The following is a 25,105-nucleotide window of genomic DNA, read 5'->3' as shown; positions in this document are numbered from 1 at the left end:
GCCTGGCTCAGTCCTTGTAGTAACAGTGAGAAAGCCTGGAGAAACAGGGAAAACTCTTGCTGCTACTGATATGCTGTGTGATGGGGGCTTTCTTGCTGCAGCTCTGATGTGGATTTCTGTATGGATAAGTCCACTCAACAACGCACACCATGTAATACTGAGGATCATTTTTCCTCTAAATCTTTTCTGAATCATCAGTTGTGGTTTAATCTATGGGGCAGGGACCTGGAGTGGAGATGTGTGGGGGTGGTGGTTCCAATTTGTACTGTGATGTTGCCCAGTCAGTACTGTAAGAGAGTACACTGAAGAAATGGGGGTTTATATTTGGGAACTAGTTAACTGGAGTATACTTGCCTAATATTAATTCTGTGTGTGGCCTCCCTCTTATTTAAATTTCTTTTACTGTTTTTTCAAAGGTTTACTATAAGAACTTTCTCCACGTGAAACCTGGATCCAGTTGTCCCTACTAAATTTTTTATTGCTAAATTTAAAAAATCAGATGGACTACCATGGCCTTTCCTTTTAAAAATTTTGAAGTTAAGCAGATTAAATAGGAAAATGTATAGATTTCCAGTGACATCTTGACAGCAAGTAGTTGAACTTGAGAGTTCTTGATTTCCTGGTATCTGTAAGAAGGCACCAAAAGAAAATTAGCTTTTTGTATATACTGCACATGTCTATGTTGAATTTATTTAATGCAGTGTTCAGTGAATTCACTGATCCCCTGCAAGAAAGAATTTTTTTCTTTCCCCTCCATTCATGTATAATTTGGCTTCTAAAATTTTTTGCTCTTTCCTAAACCTGGAGGTGAGCCACAGCTAACAGTGTTACATAAGGTGTACTGCAGAAGCATCTGGGTGGCTGCTTGATGTGTCTTGCTCACATACTTAATATTAGGGTTAGACTAATGAGTGAGCTATTAGAGAAGAAGGAGTTGGCTTCTGTTACAATATGTTGTGATTGTCTAGGCATTTTCACCTAATACTGAATTTCACCTAATTTTCACCCTGTTTTTGCAATTCCTTGATCCTATCTACACTCTTCCTCTTGATCAAGTTAAAAATTCCAAGTTTATAAAATCCTGCCTAGATTCCTGGTACAGCAATCTCCAGTATCTTGCACTCAAACCATATTTTTCTATAATGCTGAGACATAGTTCAGTGTGCTTTTACAAATTATTTTCATTTATGTAGGACTTGTAAAGAATGCGATTATGATCCAAGAAGTTCCCTTTTTATAGCAACCTAGAAACTTACCTGCAGTTTTATAAGTAAGATGTTATGCAACAATTTCATAATCACACAAAATTGCTGTTTTTAATGACTTTCCAATAGAGACATCACCTAAGGTTTTTATTTTTCTTTTCTTTTGCTTATTATATTGTATAATTGGTTTCTGGTAGTATCAAACCACTAGTAAATCTCTGTCAGTAACATAATTAATCTCTATATGTTACAATTCAGACTTAGCGAGGTCTGCTTTCCCTGAACCTCATATTTAACAACAAGACTCTTTGAATTGTGCGCACGCTTTGGTGCTGTGCTGTAGTTTTGGCACATGATGCAGTAACATGTTCAAATAGGAATACCTAGTGTTTGCATCACTTCAGCTTTTGATTACCAGCACTGTGTCACTGGGCAGTACTTACATCTAGAGTTATAGACCATAATTGGATTCAAAAGCTTGCAAATACATAGCAGCTTCCTCAGAAGATTCATGGTGATCCAACTTACATTAAAAATAAAATAGCATCCAAACTAAAAATTTCCACACTTGGCTTTAATGGTCCAGGATTTCAGTACGTGAGCTTTTGGGTCTATAATTGCTTTGATCCATATGTATCAGTTACTACTACTACTACTACTAGAACATACATACCTAGCATTTATATGAAAAAAACCTTTGACATATGAAGAACTTAACAGGATGCTCCTTAAAACATCATGGCTGCATTAAGTGTGAGCTGTGTTCCGCAGCATGAGTTTGCTGTGAGAAAATAGCTGAAATTGAGTTTTTAGAGCAGACCTATCAAAAATCCCTGGAAAATTGTGCAGAAACCTTACAGGGATTCATATCCATATACGCTGTGTTTAGACCACTTGCTGTCAAAGCTGATATGCTCTTGATGCCTGCTCTGGAACCTGATGCAAGGGGTATCTCCACATACTGTCTGGGGCTTCCAGTCCCTGTCTCCCAGCACAGTCTGGAGAGAGATCGCTGTGCCCTGGTGCAGGTGGTGCAACTGCTGAATTTTGCTCCTAAGCACTTTGGAGGAAGGAGCAGTAATAAAATCATGCAGCTCTTTGGTGACCACAAGCCCAGTGTCTATAGATGGTGATAGATCTCTGCCTCTCAGTAAGCAAGTTCAAGTTGCACACAAGGTAAATATAAGATGTGAAAGCTTTGAGTGTATTCATACTGAAGACCCACACTTAAAGAACAATGTGTAAATGGAAAGGGGGGTTTTGTCTTTGTTTAGCTCTGTTGAATTGCAAATTAGTTTGCAGTTTTCTTTAAGTAGTGTTTCCTTTGTAAAGCTGGCAACTGGCAAGTAATTAGCTTTCAGAGCAGGATGGCCTAGATGGAGAGGGGTATCTAAATAAAAGACACTGTTTTGTATTAATATAGTATTGAAATACTAGGAGTTTTTGAGGGAAAAGAGTACACCTGAAAATAATTGTGGCTGATATAAACCAAAGGATAATAATTTGCATCTTTGTGGAATGCTTTTCATATGCTTTTGAAATACCTGAAAATCATGATTTCAGCAAAGAATACACACCAGGAGGTTCCTCAGGACATGTGCTAGAAATAACAAGACCAAGAATTGCAAGTGTTACTCTAGAAAACGACTGATAATTCTGTGGGCATGAAACCTTTGTCTCCAGAAGCCTAAAAACTTATTTGTCAGGCTTTTGTGCTGCACCTAAGTTGTATAATGCATAAAACTGTGAGACCTTCTCCTCTTTAATATTATATACTCTTATTTTTACTTAAGAACTGTGTAAGGAGATCGTGGATCCCTGATATTCTCAGTTGGAATAAAATAAATATATGACAGATACAGAAGAACAAAAGACCAACTCCATTCGCACACTTTATGGCCTGATCCTCTTCATCTTAAACTAATGGAAATTCAGACCTCCGCTTTATCTTAAGCCACTGTGGCTGACAGCTTCAGCCTTCCAACTTTTTTCATAACTGGAGAACAAATACCACTTTCTAAATAAGGGGACAGTGGTCAATTCTTTCAACAATGGGATAATAGATTATTTCAACCTCACTGAAAGTTCAGTGCAGTGATAAGACTGCTTAAGTATCTTTTAATGCAGAAACATAATGTAATAATTGCATTCATTCATATTATCTAATTTGCTTCCAGTAGGTAATTTTCTGTCTATGCCTTTGCTGACAAGTCCTAGAAGATGCTATGCCTGTGCAGAAGGGTTTGGATTAATAGTGCCATATATCTAGGGATGTTTTTCATGGCCATGCAGATTGTTGACATTTTGGTTTTGGTTTTTTTGGTGGGTTTTTTGAGTCTGGAATTATGTCACAGAATCATTTAGGTTGGAAAAGACCTTGAAGATCAGCTAGTCCAACCATTGACCTAACACTGACTGTTCCCAAATACACCATGTCACTCAGCGCTATGTCAGCCCGACTCTTAAACACCTCCAGGGATGGGGACTCCACCACCTCCCTGGGCAGCCCATTCCAATGCCTAACAACCCGTTCTGTAAAGAAATGCTTCCTAATATCCAGTCTAAACCTTCCCTGGCACAACTTGAGGCCATTACCTCTTGTCTTATCGCTCATTACTTGGTTAAAGAGACTCATCCCCAGCTCTCTGCAACCTCCTTTCAGGTAGTTGTAGAGGGCGATGAGGTCTCCCCTCAGCCTCCTCTTCTCCACACTAAACAACCCCAGTTCCCTCAGCCGCTCCTCGTACGACATGTGCTCCAGACCCTTCACCAGCTTTGTTGCCCTTCTCTGGACACGCTCGAGTAATTCAATGTCCTTTTTGCAGTGAGGGGCTCAAAACTGAACACAGGAATCGAGGTGCGGCCTCAGCAGTGCCGAGTACAGGGGTAAGATCACTTCCCTGTCCCTGCTGGCCACGCTATTTCTGATACAAGCCAGGATGCCATTGGCCTTCTTGGCCACCTGGGCACACTGCTGGCTCATGTTCAGCCGGCTGTCAATCAACACCCCCACGTCCCTCTGACTGGCAAATACTGTCAATACAGTCTGGCTTCCTTCAAAGCAAGGACTAGAGAAACATAACCCAGGGGTCTTCCTCTTAATCTTTTGATGTGTTTTTTATGGCTGCAGTGTGTTAAGCACCACACGTTCAGTGTCTGCAAGCCTCGGCAGAGTCAGGACAGATAGGACAGACTAGACACAGGAGAAGAGTGAGGTGCAGGTGAGGGAACAGTGGTTCAGTGTAACACGAGAGACCATGGCAGAGTCAGTCAGTAGATGAACTGATGTGTGCTCAGGTGAATAGCCAGTGTGTTATACTGCTGCAGGCAAAGGACCATTTTGGTTTTGAAATGTATTTCTGATAAGATGGTCATCACTCTTGATAATAAGATAAATATTGTCAGTAACCATGCTAAAATGTTAGTCTGTATTTTTTATTTTTTTAATATAGAACGGTTTTATTCTGTAATTTATCAGACTGTTTTAAATGTATTTTATTACATGCCAATTCTGACAGCTTTTAAGTTAGAACTTGTACTTCTATGGTTATAGCAGATTTTACAAGCAGTTAAACTCATTTACAGTAAGAGAAAGAAGAGTCATGTGCCCCCATGCCAAGTGACCATGTTTCTTCCCTGAAGCAGAAGTGCAAGGGGTTTGTTCATCTTTTGCTAAGAAAAGGCAAAGCTTATCTTCATCATTAGATCTTTTTCTGGATGGTGGAAGTATTGTTCTTCTTTTCCCATATTGACTTGGTTTATTTAAACTTGACATTCATGTAAGCTACTTAAGCATTTATAACTTTAAACTTCAGAAAGAGTAAGGGAATTTTACTTGAATTCTTCATTCTTCACTTGAAGACTGTTGTAACAAAGCCAGCTAGGTTTGTATGATGATGTATTCCTCAATTATTATTTCAACTGAGTAAGGATCTGGTCACAGCACATTTTCTCTCTAGTGTAAACACAACTCTTTCAGGCTTCTCATACAGTTAAAGCCAAATTCAGTATCTGTCAATGCTTTGAAAAATAGCAGTACTCTTTAAATGAGCACTGTGTTTGTGATAGTGGTGGTTTCAAGTACCTATTTGATTTTCATAGTAAAGCAGACCCCTGCTCACACAGCCATTAGCACCAGGGAGGTGTTTGAAGAGGCTGGTACTGCACACCTGCATATTGGTAGCTTCTCATGGCAGTGAGATAACTGCTCTTGAGTGCTCATAGTTAGTTTAATTGGAAGGCAATTTTTCAAGAAATACAGTTGCTGCTGCATTTAAGTGGTAGCTAATAGTGATACTGTTTGCAAAATCTTTATTTTATTACAAGACACATTTCTGCAACTGCAGTTGCATAAGGATTGGTGGTCTGGGCTGTCCCCTTAATGCTTTAGGCAGATGTAATTTGGGAATAACGAGGACAAGCCACAAGGATGGCTGGATGAAACCTTAAGCCCATGGTAAACAAATAGCAAATATACCTCTGAGGAGTTGGTGTCTCAGAACCACAGTAAGACAAACCTGCTTGTGAAGGCAGGATTTGAGTAGTGAGGGAGGATCTACATACAACATTCAGCTCACTTTTCACCCACCTCTGTGCAGGACAGTGTGTAAACACGGCTGATGTCTGCCAGTGTTGTGATGCCATTTTAGGGTTCTCCTCGCTTAGATAGGAAAGGATCTGATTTCTCTGAACCATCAACTTTCTTCAATTCTTAAATCTGTGGTTCATTAAACATCCAAATTCCTTAGTAAAAGTGCCAGGTGACCCTGCTTTTTTCTTTATCATTATTTTAGAGTAAATATGGCTAGGCTGCGCACTTGATATGGTTAATCTTTTTTTCCTCAAGGGGATATATAAAGAAAGCTTTCTTCTGCATCCCTCTTGCTGTGTGTAATACCACGGTGCATAGGAGTGAAGTGATGTTTATCATGATGTTCTGTATGCTTCACAGCTGCATGTCAATCATGTAGAATTAACTTATTAATGTTGCTGACAAATCTCTCTACAGAAGTGAATGTAAGATAAGTGTTAGAAAAGAATATGACCTTTTACAGTTCTGGCTGATTCATCACACATGCTTACAAAGGGGTCTTGCCATACATAATTCACGATCCTAACTTGGGAAAGAAGAAGGTATCTGGCTGGTGTTAGCTTTGGAAATAGGTGTCTTTGTAGCTTAGAGTATTAATTAAAGTTTTAAGGGCCTGAGGGATTAGATTACTTCAACATTCATGCAATTATCTTAGTGTTCAGGAATTTTATATATTTATTTTTAAAGACCTTCCTTCCTTAATTTCTCTTCTAGGACTGGAATGAGAAAGAACGGATTGCCATAAAAGTTTCTGAAATTATATTTTTGCATTAAATATGTATTATGATAAAGGACTTCTCAGAGGGACTCAGATTAAGAGTTAAATTCAGAATACTGTTTCTGTTGCTATTCCCTGCTGAATTTCTCCATTTGGTAATGTTACAGTTTAGCAACTGTTAACATATGCATGTAACAAGTTAATTGTAAAAGCCCAAAATGGGTAATTTGATTGTGCTACTAAAACAATAGTGTCAAACAGTCCAGTCTGTGGTTGCCAGCTTTAAATTATCAGGATAGTTGTAAATCATGCGAAGGGATTGTGGGAAAGAGAGCTTTCAGCTTTTCATTACAAATCCCCCATTTTCTGTCCAGTGGTCTAAGAGAGAACAACATGCAGCCATCTGTCTAATAGACTGTGGTGGTGCTTTACAGACCATCACTCTCAGCTCTCCCGGGGAATAAGAGTGGGAAGACGAAACATGCCTGAATATTACAGTGTCTTTGGGATCGTAGTGCTTCCTACTGCACAGATTTGTAGCTAAGAACTGAGCCCACCTCTCCATATAACTGCTGCATAAGGGAGCACTGGTGGTTTTCCATGTTAGGAACTCTGCATACGTTACACATATGCATAATTAGCTAGTCAGCACTGGAAACAAGAAGAGCATTTTATATGTGCTGCTCTTTGCTGTATGAGAGATGTTTCTCCTTTTTACCTTTAAAAAGTAGAATCCAACTCCAGCATACCTCAACTAATGTATTCTCTGCACTTGTGTAAGTACACATATGTACCGTCATTGGTACATAGAACAGGATCCTAGAGCAACCTGTATAAACACTTCAGAGAATCACGAGGGGAGAATGTCATGCTCTAAAGACTTCAAGCAATGTGTAGAGGGAAATAAGTGTTAATTTAAAAGTGAAGTCTTAATAACTTCCATTTTCAAACTTTTAATTTTACATCTTCAGACGTTATCCATGTTGACTAAGATGCAGGCTCTTCCTTGGAAGCTCTGTTCCTGTTGTAGATACTCTGCACTTGCTGTACGTTGACTTTGAGGGCTTCACACTGCTTCTTGGGCTCATTTCTTCCTGGGGTGTTTAACAAAGTGGCACCAGAAGATAATTAATTCTTGAGCTAAGAAAAAGGAAGAATTTAGTTGGTAAGTACCTGAATTGCTGGCTCAAAATATAAGCCCTGCTACATCATTTTCCCTATCTAAAAAATAAGGGAAGCTTACATGAGTAACGTCAGAATCACTATTCCTGTGACTGAAGCACATGGTACTTGGGTTAGTGTCTCTTGCCAGTTACAAGACGTTACTAATGCCTAACTCTGCTGTGATTATTCCTGTGGCATTTGTACTCCTTGAGCACATTGTATGGACATGATGTGTATGTATGAGAGTTGGGATTTCTGAGATGACAGTGTCTACATCTGTCACAAATAACATAAAATGTTGTTGGATTCCTACTCTCTTGTTTCTGCCTACCACACTTCACTGACTCTTTGTGCTGTACTCGCTCTTCTTTTCTTAAAAGAAATAAGATTAAAGATTTTTAAAAAGAAAATCCATATTAAAATGATACTCAACAGAAATTCACATCTGCCTAAGTACATGGCATGTTCATCTCAGAAGAAAAAATACAGCAGTCATTCTTAAATACAAATTATGAAAACAAGGCAATTGCAATGTTATATTCATAAATGCATATTTAGAAGTAGCTTCCAAAAGTTATAACTCAGTTGTAAACAGTACAGTAACTGATATGTTTTGATTAATCAGAAGCCAGTGTGATTTTGTTCTTAGAGTGGAGAAGGCTAACATCATTTAAAAGCATTAGCTGTTTGTGATTAATCCAAAGTATAAGCAGTGGTGGTGGTGAAATTCCTTCTGATTGCCCTGACTTACTGTTATTTTGGCATCAAATAAAAGTAACAAAGTAACTTTCAATAAAGAACTCTTTATTTCAAATAGAGACTTTTCAAATTGATAGTGTCTCTAATATGATGCCAACCAAATTTGCCTTTGCATTCTTTTGTGTTGACATGGTTATAGAAAAAAAATTACATATGTGCTTCAGCTGTATGAAAACTTGTCCTAAAAATGTGATTAGTGGCTTATGAACTCTAACTTGAAGACTTTGTGCTTTGTGTAGCTTCAAGAGCTGTTCAAATAATTTATTTTCTGGCAACAATTTTCTTTAAAAAATAAAAATCTGAATTGCTTGAAACATCTAAAAAAGGAGGTGTGTGATTAATCTAAATTTTCTTTGGCCTTTAAATGTTATCTTTCTCTTTTAGGTGTCCTTTAACCTTTTAAAATTAAATTTAGGTCAAATTTTAAGTATAAAAAAATGTCTTTAAACAAAATACTGCCTTTTTTTATGTAACGTTAAAGTGGGTACTAAGTTCAGGGGGAAGAAAAAAAACTTCTTGCAGACATTTTTACATCTGAGTTCTGTGAAATTAAATTTGAATTTAGTTATTTTCAACTTATCCCAAACTGTATTTTTCAGTGTGACAAGAAAAATCTGTTTGGTGTAAGAGGTAGGAGGAGCCAGAGAATTTTACATATCAGTGAAGCTGGTGTTTCTGGGTGAGATTTCCAAAAGATAAGGGGGAAGGAGAGAGCACTGTGAGTGGAGAAGTGAGAAGCTCCATGGAAGCAGAAAACAAGATTTTGGGAGTGTACGCAGAAGAGTGAGCGAAGGAGACTGAGTATGGAATCCAGATTCTAAGTTTTGTCCAAAAACAGATCTTGAGAAACTTTGTTGAGGTGTAAAAGATCTGTCCTTCAGAATCAGAGACCCTAAGTGGAGAATGAGACCTTCAGTGAGTGAAAGCACTGTGTTCGATGAGTTTGAGGTGGAAACTGTGGAAAGACTCATGATAGTTCTGTGCTGAGAGGGCAGAAGATTTTGTAAGATGAGAAATACTGAGCATGTTTGCAATTGGCAAGGGGAGGCAGAAGATAGTGGAAGGTCAGAAAAAAGCCTGAAGGAGAGGAAGAGAGGAATAGTAGGACAGAGAGCAGGAGAAGGAAGCTGAAGGAGTTAGAGTAGATAAGAAGAAAATGTGCATCCACTTAGTTCTTGAGAGAAATCTTCAGATTGTTTCAGCATTAATCCAATCCTTTCTTCCTTCCTCAAAAATAAAAGAAAGCAGAGGAGAAAAGTCTGAGATTAATTCTTTAGCTGGCGACATCGTGGCTGCATTGGGATGGTTGCCTGTCTGGAGAAGCTGTTAGGCTGCCTGTCTGAAGAAGCTGTTAGGCAGCTCCCTAGCATCTTTTATCTGTACTGCTCAGAGATCTCAGAGATTGATGTAGCCCATAATTACCTTCTCTTTTCTGGACTTAGAACAGCATGAATATTGGGACATAAAGTGAACACCAAGATCATTCAGTGCTCTGCCAAATGCCACTGAAGCACTTTTTGGATACCTAGAAAAGAAGCCAGGCCTCTTATCATCTGGTCTGGCAAAGGGGGTGTTCTTACTTTTTGGCAGAGCAGCACCGCCCATTCTGTCTGAATATGCTATTCTTGAGTCATTGCCCCCATGGGGAGAGCCAATCGGTAGGCCTGAAGATGGGCTGTTGGTTGGTACAGCCTGTGCCATCGTGCAAATTTTGTTGCTCTGGTTTGATCTTTCTTGGCTATTTTGAAATTTTTGCCATAGACTTTCTGCTGGCTCATGGTGAATGAGATGTGCAGATTTTGGTAAATGACATACAGCCTTCTCACCAACATTTCTACCCTACCAGGCTTTTCTTGTCTTCCTTCTTGCTCTGCCTGTGCAGTCATCCTTGTCCCTTTGAACTAAATGTACATAGTGAATAATATTTTATTATTCTGCTTATTTTTCTCCACATGTTCAACCTCTTCCCAGGCTGTTTTAGACTTTCACTCTTAATTTTTCTGAAGCATAGTGAGTGTAATTTGAGCTCTTTCTTGCACTGTCACAGCTGAATCCATCTGTGCTCATTCAAGTATGTCCTTATTCATGCACTACTTTCCTATCGACAGGTGTAGTTCTTGGAAATGTGATAGGTCCCTACCCACCAAGTGCTATTCAGCCAGCAGCTGAAAGATGTTTAGGAGCCATTCATCAAGAACATGAATTCCTTTTGAAAGACAGGCCTGAGGGCCATGACATTTAAATGGACCTGCCAATCTTGACGTATGCTATAGTCATTGTGGCAGCTGGGACATACTGAAGGAGAGTGTCTGTGGTATGCTTAGGAAAAAAGAGGATGTACTGTTAGCCTGGTGTTTGAAAATTGCTTGCCTTTGTAAATTCTCAAAGGAATTCAGTTCTTTGTTGGAGTTAAACTCCTCTGGTTTCTTCTGAAGGTCATCATTTCAGCCATGGTTACAGGAATGACTTGTTTCTGGCAGGAGAAGCTAGCACAGGAAGAATCTCATTCTGCTTCAATATTCTGTGCACTGTCTTTCACACATGGATAGGTGCAACTGATTTGATCTCTCTGCTGGACTCTGTATAGCAGGCTAATACTCAGAAACAACAGATTCATGCATGGTAACTTAAGTTTGCTTTGGTATTTGAGTCTGACTTTATGTGATAATTTTCATACAAAATTAATGAGCTTGTTTGGAGAAAAGCACTCACTGTGATGAGAAGCACTCTCAGCTTCTCACATCACTATTGCAACCCAAGTTGCTGGAGATGGTGTCTTTTTTTTTTTTTTTTTTTTAGATCTCTGAGTAATCAGCTGCCAAAGTAAGATATATCTCATAAAAGGATCTAATCTTTGATCACTCAGAAGTTACAAGTCAAAACATTCTGATATCAACATGTGGTCTGAGGACTTAATGCTACTTTAGAAGGAAGCAAAGTACTATACAGATTACATAAATCTTAGTTTATCTACGCATTTTTTTTAGATCTGTGATCAAATGCTGAAATGATGCTTTTCTCTTATCTTTATAACCATTGTTGAGAGTTTTCAGTCTGACAGTGATCTGTTGTATAATTTGTGCTGCCCTGGCAGTCTAACTGCTGTCCAGTGTTCTGATTCATTATTCTTGGCAAGGCAAGGTAGCATGCACCAGAGTTACGGAGAGCAAGTTGAATTGAAATTTGTTTGAAATACACTTATTTTTAAAGCAATGTTTCTTTTCAATATAACTTTTTGTTTATCTGTATAGATAACTTGTTTTCTTTCTGAGTTTGGTATTTTATTTTTAAAAATCATGTTCAGGTTTTATTTCCAGAAAATTGACTTTATTTTTCTTCATGCCCAGTACAGAACTGCTTACAGAAATAACTGCTTGTCAGTAATCTTTTCAAAGACTCGGTGTAACAAAATGAAACCCTTGATCCCTTAGTCTAGATTCTTAAACATTGACAAGATAAATTAGAGCTTCATTAAATTAATGATTCAAAAGGATTCAGAGGAAAGGCTTAGAAGAATGGATGAAGTATAAATGAACTCTGCATTAAACTTACCATTAAGCAGAAGAACAATGAATCATAAATTGCATCTGTATAAATGCACATATTTTCTGTGGGGAGACAATAATTATTATGCCCAGGAGCATTCTCTGTAACATCTTCCACTCAATTACTGTCAGCATCTATTAGTCCATTATGATAAAAACTTCTGAAATGATCTGAGGTTAAAGAGAAATGAAAAATACAAGTCTCTTTGCTTTCGTGTTTTTTTCCTGTTCTAAATGGTTTGGTAGCTTGCAGCTCTCTCTTATACAGAGGCAGTTAAATTTAGAAATACATTGGTAAACATACCTTAAAAATTGAAGAAAACTGCAAATCCCTTCATTTTTTAATGACATCATTTAACATCAAGTTATAAGTGTTTCATAAGGAAGTTATTAGAGATTATCTGATTTGGCATATGGTGATGTCTTCAGGGATCCCTTTGTCATACTTGCATACTGAAATAGGAAGAGGAAGCACTCCATTTCTTTTCATTGAAAGTGTTAAGTGAGTTTATCTGATTATCTTTTGCAATTACTTGGCATTTCTGTCATGTACTGTATAACCAAGCATGAGAGAATTGCTGAGAAATACTTATATGTTATACTGCATAAGTGTATATATGTAAATAAATAAGTGCATTTATATTCCTAATACAGTCTCCTATTGGCTACAGGCTGGAAGCTCTCTAAATCCTGCCATCAGTGGTGCTCCTGCCAACCCTTGAAAATAGGCCTCTTTGAATGCCTGAGTCTGATTTAAGATTGTTGATTTAATATTTTTAGAAGAGAAAACAAGCCTAAATCAGCAGAGAAATAATTGGCTGAAGATGTGAATTGCACAAGATACATGTTCTCACTTGATGTCTCAGGGAAAACACACTCTGGAGGAATTCTCCACTCCACTCCTGTGTTAATTGTGACCACCCCAACCGGCAAAAAAGAAAAATTCCTGCCACTGATACTTTCTGCTCCCTAGTTAGTCACATGTAAAGAAACCTTAATTTTTGATACTGATGCTCGTATACTTAGACTCTTGTTTTGCATCAGATGGGTAGCATGTTGTCTTGTACCTTTCCTGAGATGTATAAAAAGACTTCAAGATAAAGAGGCAGTGTGGATGCAAATTATACATGAAAATCAGAAGCAGGAGTTAAGAGAAATTGAGTGACAGCCATGACAAGAACTCACAGCACAAAACAGATGTGTGATACAAACATGTATCATACACATAAATCCTATCATTTAAATGTATACATACATGCAAGCCCATTCAGTCTTACAGAGGGTGGATGGAGGGGTATGAATTAAATGTTCAGATTCTCTAGGTGCCTCATAGTGATGGACTTGCAGGTAGCTATTCTGGAGCTGTGTTCCTTTTTTAATTGGTTTGAGTATTAGCCAAAAGCAAATGGGAACTGCTTTTAAAATAGAACTGAAGAAAAATATGAAAGTGACTGTGTGCTGTCATTGCTGTATAGGGGCCAAAATATGTGATATGAGAAATCTCTTCTAGCTTTCTATTTCCATGGGTGTTAGAGGCCACTAATGGCATGTATAGTCTTCATTGAGATAAGGAGCTGGATTTGAGATCTCCACAGATGAAATATTTCACTCTGAAATAAAATGCTGAGTGCCTTCAGCTGAGAACTTTAAAAGTTGTGGGGTTTTTTTCTGATCTAGTAGCTTTTTTTCTTGTAGGGTCATTCTTCAGATTCAGATTTTAGAAACCAGAAGTGTTTGAAAGCATGAAGAAAAGGAAGACTGAAATCAACAAGAAATATTTCTTAAGCAATTTATAGAGTTTGAAAAACCACTGTTAAAATTCATAGCATATATGACTCCCACAGCTTTGTTAAACAGAGAGCTCTCTAACATTAAGGCTCTTTGTTACCCAAAATTGTGGAGGAGAGCCAGAAGAGGAATATATTTAGAGTATGAAAATACACAAAGTACAGATGTAGCTTGAAAATAATTCATCCCAGAAAATGAACAGAAGGCAATAGAAAAGGCACAACTAAAATATAAATCTTACTCTTTTTGCCTACTATATGAGACCACATTAGTGATCGTTGGTGAACAAAAATAAGATCAATATTTGAGGTTAATAAAATGTTTATTTTTAATATGATTATTACATTCACTCATATTCCAGTAGTATTTGAAGCCACAAGTATCTCAGCATATTGCAGGAACAGCTGATGAGGCTTGGATGCCTAACTCAAGGAACAGCCCATGGCTGGGGATCTAGAGTGGGTGAAGCTACTGTGTTTCAGCCCTTCAGCCCAACATGCCTACACACCTCGCAACTGCACTTTTCCCTCCTGGCTGACTTCAACATCTTCCTTCTTAGCAAATTTATGTAAATACCTTTCTTTAATGCTTAATCTATTCACATGCAGTCTTTGTTGACGGCACCAGTCGTGCTGACCTTGGAGCTGTATGCTCAGAGGTGTAGGTTTTAGGCATTGCTCTGCATAGCCAAGTGATGTCGATTCCCTGACAGTGCAAAAGGGCTGAGGAAGTGTGGTTCAGGACTGCAGAGCTTAGAACCATCTAACTTCAAAAGTACAGAGAGGAGATCAGTCTGTTTTGCAACAGAATTTTGGGTGCTCATGAAGAGTTGTATTTTCTTCTTGTGTTGGGGAAATCTGACCCCTGCTACTGAAAGTGAATCTATACAGTGATAAATGTTAGCTTTTTGGGGAAACAAAGTGATAAGTAATGGAGCAGTCAGTGAGTCAGAAAATGGAGTAGCTCCTTTGGGATATAACAACAAACTGGGCTTTTTGTATTTGCTATTAAGTGAAGAGAAGTTTGAAGGAAGTGGCCATCATCTTAGTTCACAGGTAATGCTTTGTTTGAATGTGAGCCATTTGTGGAAATTGTAAAGCCAGTCATTTAAAAGTGAAGATCTTTAATAATGCTTAGGATAGCAGCTGCAACACTTAACATCCAAATTAAACCTAGCAGAGATGGACATTAGGTAAATTTGCTGCTATCCCCTAAATCTCCCTCCTTTGTCCTCGAGAGCACTGCCCTTAGGTGTAGATTGCACCATTTCCAAAAGTGGGGAGGAAATGAGAGCCATGGAGGTTTTAACTTTGCCCAAGTTACATACTAAGGCACCAGTAAACCTAAAATAAAACTTGTATCTCTGAATTTTAAGCCCTGTACTTTAAAGCACTAAAATGTTCACCCATTGTACTGGTTAGTCCTGAGCAGTTTTGATCCAAGAAATTTTGTTTGTATGTTTCTGTATTAACAGTTTGCCAAATCATCCTATATGTTATGTTTTTTCTTAGAGCAGTGATGATTTTGGCAATTGCATTTAATAGGTGATTTAATATGCATTTAATAGGTGATTTTCTTAATATTCTGTATTTCATTTTGGAAAAATGTTTTTTCTACCTTCTTACAGTCCTGGTTCCTTGAACCACAGTTTTTATTCTGGCAATAGTTTTAGGCTTTAGTTAAAATTAACAGCTTTGTTTTCGCATATCCTTTTATAATTTATTTGCATATTTAGACATGTTTAATCAAAAAGGAGTGGGACATGGTGAGAGGAAAAGGAATCGTAGTCATCTGGAGCTGGCTGATCATGAGTCAACCATTGCATTCTCTTACAGAAAGACAGATACAGCAGAATGTATAAAGCTGAAGGAGAACTTCCTGAGATAATCCTTTTAGCATAGCTTTGATAAACCCTCAGATAGACTGCTATTTCAGACTTGGGCTAACTGGAGAGAGTCCAGAGGAAAGCGGTGAGAGTGATCAGTGATCCAGAAAACTTAGTTGAAACATTGATTGTGTTTCATCCAGAGAGGAAGGAGAATATAACAGTCTTTAGGTATGTAAAAGACTGAAAAAAGGCTAGGGAATAACCTATTCTTCATTCTAATGGGGGAAAAAAAATGGTAGAGGAATTTAATTACATTCAGACTTGAGGTACATATTAGAATAACCTTCCTTGTGGCAAGGGTAGTCATACATTGAGATGGATTGCCTGGGGAGGCTGCAAAATCTTTGCAGGTCTCCGTTGCTCTTTAGAAAAATCTGGTAGGCAGTGATGAGAGTCAAACAGGAATTAATTGATCTAGTTGTGAAGAATGGGAGTGGACCAGATTACATCTGGCAGTCCTGCCCAGCCATATTTTCTGTAGTTCTTACACAGGTTGCCATTTACTTATACCCAGTAATTTGTTTTGCTTGAAAAGTAAGTTGAAATGATAAAGTTGGGGTTTTTTTTAATTAAATCTCTAGTAAATTCCAGTTTTCACTTTATTTCAGCCTTGTAGAAGATTTTTTTTCCCCTTATTTCTCTTCTCGATTCCTCAATATCTCTTCTACTTCATTAAAGAGCAATCTAGTGTTTATAGCTCCACATACAGGTTATTATCAGGTACAACTGAGTAATCCATTACATATTTTTCTCAAATACACTGGGGCTTTTCCTTGATTATAAAAAGATGCCCCAGACTTCGAATAACATTTTTAGGTCCTTGCTCTTTCGAAGTTTGTTAGTCTTTTAAGTGTGAACATGAGAACTGGCTACAACAATCGAGTAATACATCTTTCTTCTCAGCTTATACTTGCTATTTCCTGGTTAATTTATCAAGAAAAGGGTTAAGTTACTGATATGTCAGCAACAGTTTCAGCTAGTAGAGTTCTGGATTTCCAGCTGCCCAGATCTCAAAATACTTTACATAAAAATTGACTAAACTATGCTTCATAACATTCCTCTAGCTCAAGTGAATAATTAACTGTAGCTGGCAATATGACACGTTTCACTCATGGAAGACAGCCTGAATTTCTGAGTAACCACATGAGCTATCTTGTATGTCAAGTGAAATTGCTATCTACTTAGAAAGTTTGGACTTCTTGTCTGTTTGCATCCTTTAAAATGCTGATGGTTTCTTTTATAGCTCAAAGAGGTGTATTAATTCCTATATGTGGCCTTGGACTGCAGTGCAGATGTCCTGAGCTATTCTGCCCACAGCTACACTTGTAAGCATAATCCAGTGGAAAACATAAATTTACCTTTCATCCCTACTATGAATGCCAAAACAAATATCAGTTGTTACTCAGCTTAGTTCTGCTAAAAAATGTTCCAGCTATTGTTATGTCAAAGAGGCAAAGACTGCCAAATCTCTTAAGAACAGAAATGTGGTTCACTGAAGTATTTAAAACATGAAGGGCGAGATTTATTGTTAGACTCCTAAGGATATGAAGAGATTGAGAGTGGAAAAAAAGACTCTAATTTGGAACTACAATGTGATACCTTGTCCAGGGTATGCTAGTGAGGCAAGTGGAAGGGTTAAAGGAGGAAAATAGGTTAGAATCCTTAGCTATCTGAATAGATGAAAAAAGGGAAAGATGATGGAAGTTTCTGATGTGTTTTTTTAGTGTTTCCTTGAAAGAATTTAGGGAATTCCTGTGCAGAGAAAAAAGCTGATGAGAGAATTTAAGGAGTGAATTCACAATTGCAAAACAGTATTTCAGCTGAGGATGGGAAATCTCATTATATTAGAGAAGTAGAGTTTGAAGGTAAGAATTTTGAACCTAAGAAGGGTCATAGAATCATATCTCAAGTTGGAATGGACCTATAAGGATCATTGAGTCCAACTCCCTGCTCCTCGCAGGACCACCTAAAACTAAACCATATGACTAAGAACCTCACCCAGACACTTCTTGAACTCTGACAGGCTTGGTGCTGTGACCACTTCCCTGGGTGTTCCAGTGACCACCCACCCTCTCAGTGAAGAGTCTTTTCCTAATGTCCAACCTGAACTTCCCCCGATGCAACTTCATTCCATTTCCTCATGTCCTGTCACTGGTCATCAGAGAGAGGAGATCAGCAGCTCCCGCTGCGCTGCCCCCCGTGAGGAAGGTGTAGACTTCCATGAGGGCGCCCCTCAGCCTTCTCTTCTCCAAGCTGAACAAGCCAAGTGACCTCAGCCGCTCGTCATAAGTCTTGCCCTTGAGGCCTTTCACTATCTTAGTCGCGCCCTCCTCTAGACACACTCGAATAGTTTGGTGGCCTTCTTATACTGAGGTCCAAAACTGCACACAGTACTCGAGGTGGGGCCACACCAGTGCAGTGTAGAATGGGACAGTTGCCTCCTTCCACCGGCTACCTATGCCCAGGGCACAGTTGGCCCTTTTGGCTGCCAGATCACACTGTTGACTCATATTCAACTTGCCATCAAATGAGTGAAATTACTTAATTGGAGAAATCTTAAAGATACATGTGAAGTGCCCATTTTTCCTTCTGTTTCAGACAAGTATTTTCAAAACAGGTTCAGTAGAAAGTAGTTTGGGACTCTTAGCAAGTGCCGTGCATCACAATTGATGCAAACTGGAGAGACGAATAAAACACGTATCAGATGCAATCAGAATAAAATGAAAATAATATTTTGTCTTCCTTTGAACTTAGTTGTAGAGGAGTTGTTTGGAAATGGAAAGAAGTAAAATACAAAAGAAATACAATAAAGTGAAAATTAGGATTCCTTAGGCCAAATCTTACAAACACTCTGGAAATATTTTATCACAGATGTCAGAGATCCTCTTATGCATTTGTTAGTAGCCCAGCATGAGAGAGGGGCAGGACTTCTGAACAATCTGTTAGGACTTGTGAATCCAGGTCATGTGTCTTCTTGGAAATAATCCATCCTTCCTCAATGGCCCATGCAATCATAGGGTGTCCATAGTTTACCATCTTTCTTACAAAGCGTGTCATTTATATCCTCTTTTTTGTGTGCTGCCAGCAACTTTTCAGTTCCACATCTGAATATACAGAGTCGTGGAATCACAGGATCGTTGACGTTGCAGGGGATCCCTGGAGATCATCTAATCCAGCCCTCCTGCTCAGAGTGGGGTTTCATTAATGCAGTTGCCCTGGGCCATATCCAACTGGATTTTGAGTATCTCCAGGCTCCACAACTTAAGCAACCTGTTCCACTCTTTGCTCACCTTTCAGTTAAAAAGGTCATTAATTGAAGATACTAAACAGCATTTACCCTTTGGTGACTTCACTAGTGACTAGCCCTCACCTGGACTTTGTGCCACTGATTGAAACTCTCTGAGCTGGACATTTCAGCCAGTTTTCAGTCCACTTCACTGTCTACTTACGTAGTTTGTACTGCATCAGTTTATCAATGAAGATTTTACATGGGACAGTGTCAAAAGCCTTTCTAACTCTTTTTCAGCACTGGGCCTTTGCTTAGATGCTCTTTTGAAGACAAAAAGATCTTTTGGCACATTTGGGTGCATCTCATTTTCTCCAGTTTATTAGTTTTTGGTAGGCTAGCATGGGACATACTGAGAAGATAAAATGGGCACAGATCCTCACATCCCAATCAAGGGAGTGATGAGTCTGAGTCTTTTTCTTAGTCTGTGAAGCAAACCAGTCCTGGACCAGCCTATCTTAACTCAGTGCTGCAATCCTTTTGTTTGCCACGTGGCTTAGAATAATCAAATGTGTTTCTGAGGAAAATATATGTCTCTGAAAAAGCCTCAGCTGTATAGTTTATTCACACAAATCTGTGTTCTCCTTTTGCTGAAATTGCAGTTTTTCCAAGAATCATTTAAAAGGTGTCTGCTTGCTACCTTATGTGCAATAGTGCCTCTTTTTCACACATAATGAAGTGTCAGAGCCAGGTGCAAATACAGGAGTCTTCATGCTTGTGTGTCTTGCTCTAAACTGCAGTATTGCAAGTAAACAGTGTCACTGCATGCACTCTTTGTGCTATGACCACTTGCTACCAAGAGTAAAACAAAATGTTCTGAGTACAATTAGGTAATCAGAAGTTAGGACATTTCCCTTTTGTTGCCCATAAAGTAGCTAAGAGATCTTTTCTGCTATTGAGCAGAATTTCAAAATATTTTGGAAAGACTACTGGAATAAATTTCCCTGCCCTATTGTAGTAGGATTCTGACTTTGTCACATGAAGATCGTTTCCACTTGCTAATACCCTACCGAGTGTTTGAAACATGGATTTGTCAGTAGTCCTTGGTAGCTAACAGCTTCCTTAGACTTTACAACTTTGTTTCAGTCTAAGCTGTCGCTCTGTTTTTGGAAAAGAGAGCTGTGGCTCAAGAAATTAAGATTTCTTTTGAAAACCAGCAATTAAATCAATGTAAAACTCCTTATAGAATTACACATAAATGGGACACACAATGTTAGATTCTCAGCCTGATGAAATGTGAGCAGGCTCTTTCTGAAAAGTGGGATATTAGAACTTGGCTGTGCATATTATGGGGTAGATTTGGTAAAGACTTACCATGTATGGACCTGTTTAGTCCTCTTGTTTCATGATGTGAACCAGGAGAGAACCCTGCTTACAGGTTTCACTTCAGCTAACCACACATAGGATGATTTCTTTTAACCTTGACTGCTGTTGCGTATTATTCTTCCTTTTGCGTGGAAAATGCCTTCTATTATGTTCAAACATCTGTTTCATTTTTCTCTCTGTTCAGTTCAAGGATTTTCCCTTTTGGTAGTTGAGAGGTAGTTTAGGTTTTTTTAAATACAGAGGTGAAACTTATGCTTTTGCACATTGCACTGAAGAAGGATTCTTGAGAAATATGATGAAATTTTCAGTCACAATCACAATTTGCTTTCAGTTATTTGTTGTTTAGAGATCTATCGATGCATTAAAATGATAAAAATAAAAGGAAGAAGGTTCTGTGGGTACAAATTAAGATTCCTGCTGCTCTTTCGTAAGCTAGTGCTAGTACTCGGTCAAGGAAAGCTTTCTTTTAAAATACTACTTTCTTCTTGTTAAGGCTACGGCAGTGTGGCCCTCGGTGTTCAGGCTGAATGTATGCAGCATTTCTTTAGGTGTTATTTGTGGGTTTGTGCAGACTGCTTTCTTTTTCTGGTTAAAGAGCCTGATACTGTGAAATCCAGTCTTTTTTTCATAGTCCCACCCACTAGAAACCAAATTATTATGAATTATTCAATTAATGTGGGCACCATGACTGACTGTAAAATGCTTTAAAAAGCAGACTTGCATCCTTGTGAAGAATTAACCTTCAATGTTGAATTAATGTTTCTTTTATTTAAATATAGAGGTATTACTAATTCAAAACCATTTTAGATGCTGCTGCTGTGCCAAATATCATGGGAGTGATAACATGCTTAGGAATTCTGACCATAACGAATGACATGCTTCTTTCTTTTAACATCATGCCATCTTCCTGAGACTTACACCCTGTCCTTTTAGAGAAAGAGGAAATGTAACTTTCTTAATATTACCAGTTCATAAGTTACTACACTGTAATCTATTGGCTGAAATAGTAGTAGTGAGATACTACTCATCCACACCCTTTTCTTGGTGATTCAGAGTTTAGTTCCAGTCCAGCTGATTTCCACCATGGCTGTGCTTTGAAAATGAGTCTTGATCAGTCACCCTGACTTCTCTTTGCAATTTAAATCCCTGTTCATGCAATTTAATGTCAAGGTTAGCATGGGATCCTGTGGCTTGGCAAGCCCCCAGTGACACAGGGGGTTTCTGGCAGCCTCTGCTGTTTGAGTGAGAAGCCCAGGTGCTCTGCTCAGGGCTGCTGTGTGGACTGCCTGGCTGGTGGCCTTGCCTGAGGTGGCCTTCCCCAAAGGACAACAGTGCCAGGGTACCCCTTCAGATTTTGTTATGTTGCATTCCCACAGCAGTGACCTTTGCTGTTCAAGGACTCATCTCTTGTCCCTTGTTTCCCCTGATTTTGTGTAGGTGCTGGGATGGCTGGAGAATGTCATGATTTGCAGCTGAGCTGAGGGAGGCGTGAAGTATCATCCATCCCCTGCTGACATTTGAGGTAGTGTGATAACTTTTATCTTACCTGCAAGTGACTTTATTATGAATGTTGGCTAAACAGAGCAATCAATAGTATCCTGTAGCACTCTGCAGATAATCTTCACAGATCACATGATCTGTTCCTACTGAAAGTGATAAATGATAATATGCAGTGTACAGAATTCTGATTGGGATCCAATTGTCATATTCTATTACCCCAAACAATAGAGATAGTTGAATTAAGGATTTCAAATTCAATCCTGATGTAAATTGATGGCTTCAAGCCCCTTTCTACCAATCTCTGGTAGCCAGAATTTGAGACAAAGGGCTTGGTGACTGGTAGAAGTGCTTAAAAATTATTATACTGTATTTTAAGGAACCATTGCTCATTTATAATGTTATTTAAAGTATTAAATGCCTGACTTTATAAATGCACAATATTGAAACAAATGGAGAAAAAAAAATCTGTGTTTTTCTAGGGAGAGAGAATGTGAAAATGCGTATCAGAACATTGTAAATAAATCCTGGTTTAAATGACACTTAACATCTAGTTTGAATGTATTTATCTGGTCTAATTCATATCTGAGATGTATTACTGAAAGCTTGATCAGATTACAGTGGGGTAAATTTCAATCAAACATCACAGAAATACACTGTGATATAAGGGATTTGGAACTGGAAAGATGTTATCTGGTGTAAATGGCTGCATGAGATTTTACAGCTGCTATCTGTAGCTGTAGCATATGTCATAGCATTTTTATGAGACTTAACTGGCTATTCTTGTCTAAGTGTACACAAATGTCATTAAATAGCAGAGAAATTCTAGATACTTTTTGCTTTGTTTGTGATAACAATAAGTAGAACTTGCTGCATATGTCCATGTTTTTAATGTTTCTGAAACCAGATGGTGGAATTCTAGATGCATTCCTTACACCATGGATCTCTGCTTGGGACACTTGTCTAAGGATATACCAATTCCACTTAGAAGATAAGATCAGAATAGTGAAAAGTTACTTATAAAAAGGCTTGAAAAGTAGGCATAACTTAGAGTCATGAGGGACCTCCTCAACCAAAGCCTTCTTTGTTGTGGTTACTGTGCCCTCTCCTGCAGAGTAAGCACACCTGTAAAACAATTTGTGAATGACTTCTCACATTTTATAGCTGAAGCATGGCAACACAACCATACAGAAAGCTGCTCCTGTACTCTGTTTTCCTGGCTTTCCATGCCCAGTGAGCTAGTTAGTCCCTAGCTAAGCTGCCCATTCCTGATTCCTCTGCGAGCAGCGGTGCAAGAAGTGTGCCCAGCACTGGGAGCATACAGCTTGGACATGGAGTGTGGCCTCACTGCAGAGCTCGACCATGAGCTCACTCAGCCGTGTTGCCACCCTCTGTAACCTCATCGTGTTTCAGTTTCCTGTTTGTAAATGAAGGCTAATAATTCTTAACTTCCAGAGGAACCAAATCATCCCGATCCTTAGGAAATGCTGTTACTCACACAGTGCCTGTCATATTTGATATAATATTGATGCTGTGTTATGGGGGGAGAGTTCAAATCCTTTGCATTTAAGTGTGACCCTGGGCTTGGAAATTAATAGTAGATCCCTGGGTGGTAAAAGTAATTTCTGTAGTGCTTTCTCGCTTGGTATTTTCCACTAACTAGAGGTAAAGATTTTGGCACGGGGAAGAGCAACTAACATAATCCAAGGTTAATGTGATCGAAAGGGAGGAGAGATTATGCTGACCAGATATCTTGAAAATGACACGTCTGTAATTTATATTACCTCTGCCAAGTTAGTTTTAGATTAAGAGCTGGAAATGTGATAACTGTCCCCACGTAGATCAATTAATGGCTTAGCCTTCATATATTTGCCTTTCAGTACGTTTGACAATGCCAGCCCCAGACTCAGTCATCTGGAGGCAAGTTTACTGTTCAGCTCTTCTGTGAAATTGAGGCATTTAATGTATTATGGACAGTGGGAAATGTTCATCTGCACATTTTCTAGGCTGAGAAAGTGTTCTACTCTGAATGAGGCTTTTGTTTATCCTAAATGAATGTGTCGCATTCTTTCCTTAAAAATTAAATAGATGCCTTGTTATTTCAAGTCTGGGATACTGAAAGTGACCCATAGATGTGGCAAGAGTACGTTGTGCCTCATTGACATTTACTATCCCAATGGAAGATAACACGAGGCACAGCTTTAAATAGATTTTGACAGTGCTGGTAGTTCTGCTGAATATGCTGGAAAAAAAATTAGTATCTGGCCAAAAGTAGCAAGAGATGCTTGTAAAATAACTGCTGTAAAATATCCCATATAACCATAACCATAATTTTTTTAGCTTTTAACACTTATCCAGCTAACAGGTCAGCACACCTTTCTGTTCTTTAAATAATGCTCTGCTAAGCTGCTTGCTGAGGAATACAGTGTAGAGAGCACAGAAACCATTCATGGTGCTGAGAAAAGCTAAGAGTACAGAAACAAAATTGACTGTTCCTCCACAATCCACAAAAAAATTATAGGAATACAGGGCTTCTCCTTTTGAACATCATTTTAAGTTCACTTGCCCACACTGAACATGCCAATAATACAACAAATGTATCCATCGGTTTAATACCAACATGCTGTAATACTTTTCTCATCAGGCAACTTGTTTGGTGATGTTAGGCTGCCACAACTAGGTATCCACCATGTGTGAGTTATGTCTGCTAGTTTGTGACTGGTATTAGATCCAAATCCTTTGATCAATAGTGTTATGAATAGATCAGAGACATATATACTTAACTAAGAAAAACCCTAAACCACTCTTTATTTTTTTAGCTTTATGGCTATTCCTCATACTTTTGCTTTATCAGTTCGTCGTACAATTTGAAAGGTTTGCTTTTTAGCATTTAATGATACAGTCATCAGTAGGACAATTTAATTTGCTGTTAAATGAGTTAAATTCTGCTGCTGTTGAGTCATATGTTACTGCAGATTTGAAATCAAAGTTAAGATTCAGTTTGAACAAGTCTGGCAAAGTCAGGTATTGTCCTGGCAAAGGGCTACAGGCAGTCGTATTTTATTAACTACTGTGAATAAAATAGAAACGAAACTAGGAATGTTAACATTAAAATATACTGCATAAAGTATTTACTTAATGGTCTTTCTTCTTTTGAAGACAATACTCTGCACTCATTGTTAGCCACTTTTATTCTGGTTCTTGCTTCTGCATAAAGTATCTCATAAATACACTATTTGAGAATTATTTGTGAAAAATAGATTTTTCAGATTAAATATACTACACTGAACCCATGAAAATAATCAGATTAGATACATCTGTGGAAACCTATCCTGCCA

General features: G+C 38.4%; 1 protein-coding gene across 4 annotated transcripts in view; it reads left to right on the top strand.

The window, feature by feature from the left end:
- Window positions 1-25,105, top strand: part of GHR (growth hormone receptor) — a 131,249-nt gene that overhangs the window by 24,719 nt on the left and 81,425 nt on the right. For 2 of the 4 annotated variants that reach the window (XM_074855962.1, XM_074855958.1), the window contains exon 2: window positions 21,708-21,792. The exons of 1 other annotated variant lie outside the window; for it this stretch is intronic. The gene's annotated coding sequence lies outside the window, so the exon portion shown is untranslated. Of the gene's footprint in view, window positions 1-7,485; window positions 7,680-21,707; window positions 21,793-25,105 lie in introns of all 4 variants that reach the window. One more of the 4 variants, XM_074855959.1, reaches the window with a different exon arrangement.

This window comes from Strix uralensis, chromosome Z (assembly GCF_047716275.1).
Source record: "Strix uralensis isolate ZFMK-TIS-50842 chromosome Z, bStrUra1, whole genome shotgun sequence".
Lineage (NCBI taxonomy): Eukaryota > Metazoa > Chordata > Aves > Strigiformes > Strigidae > Strix > Strix uralensis.
Note: the sequence above shows the minus strand (reverse complement) of the source record. Positions and strands in the feature narration are given on the sequence as shown.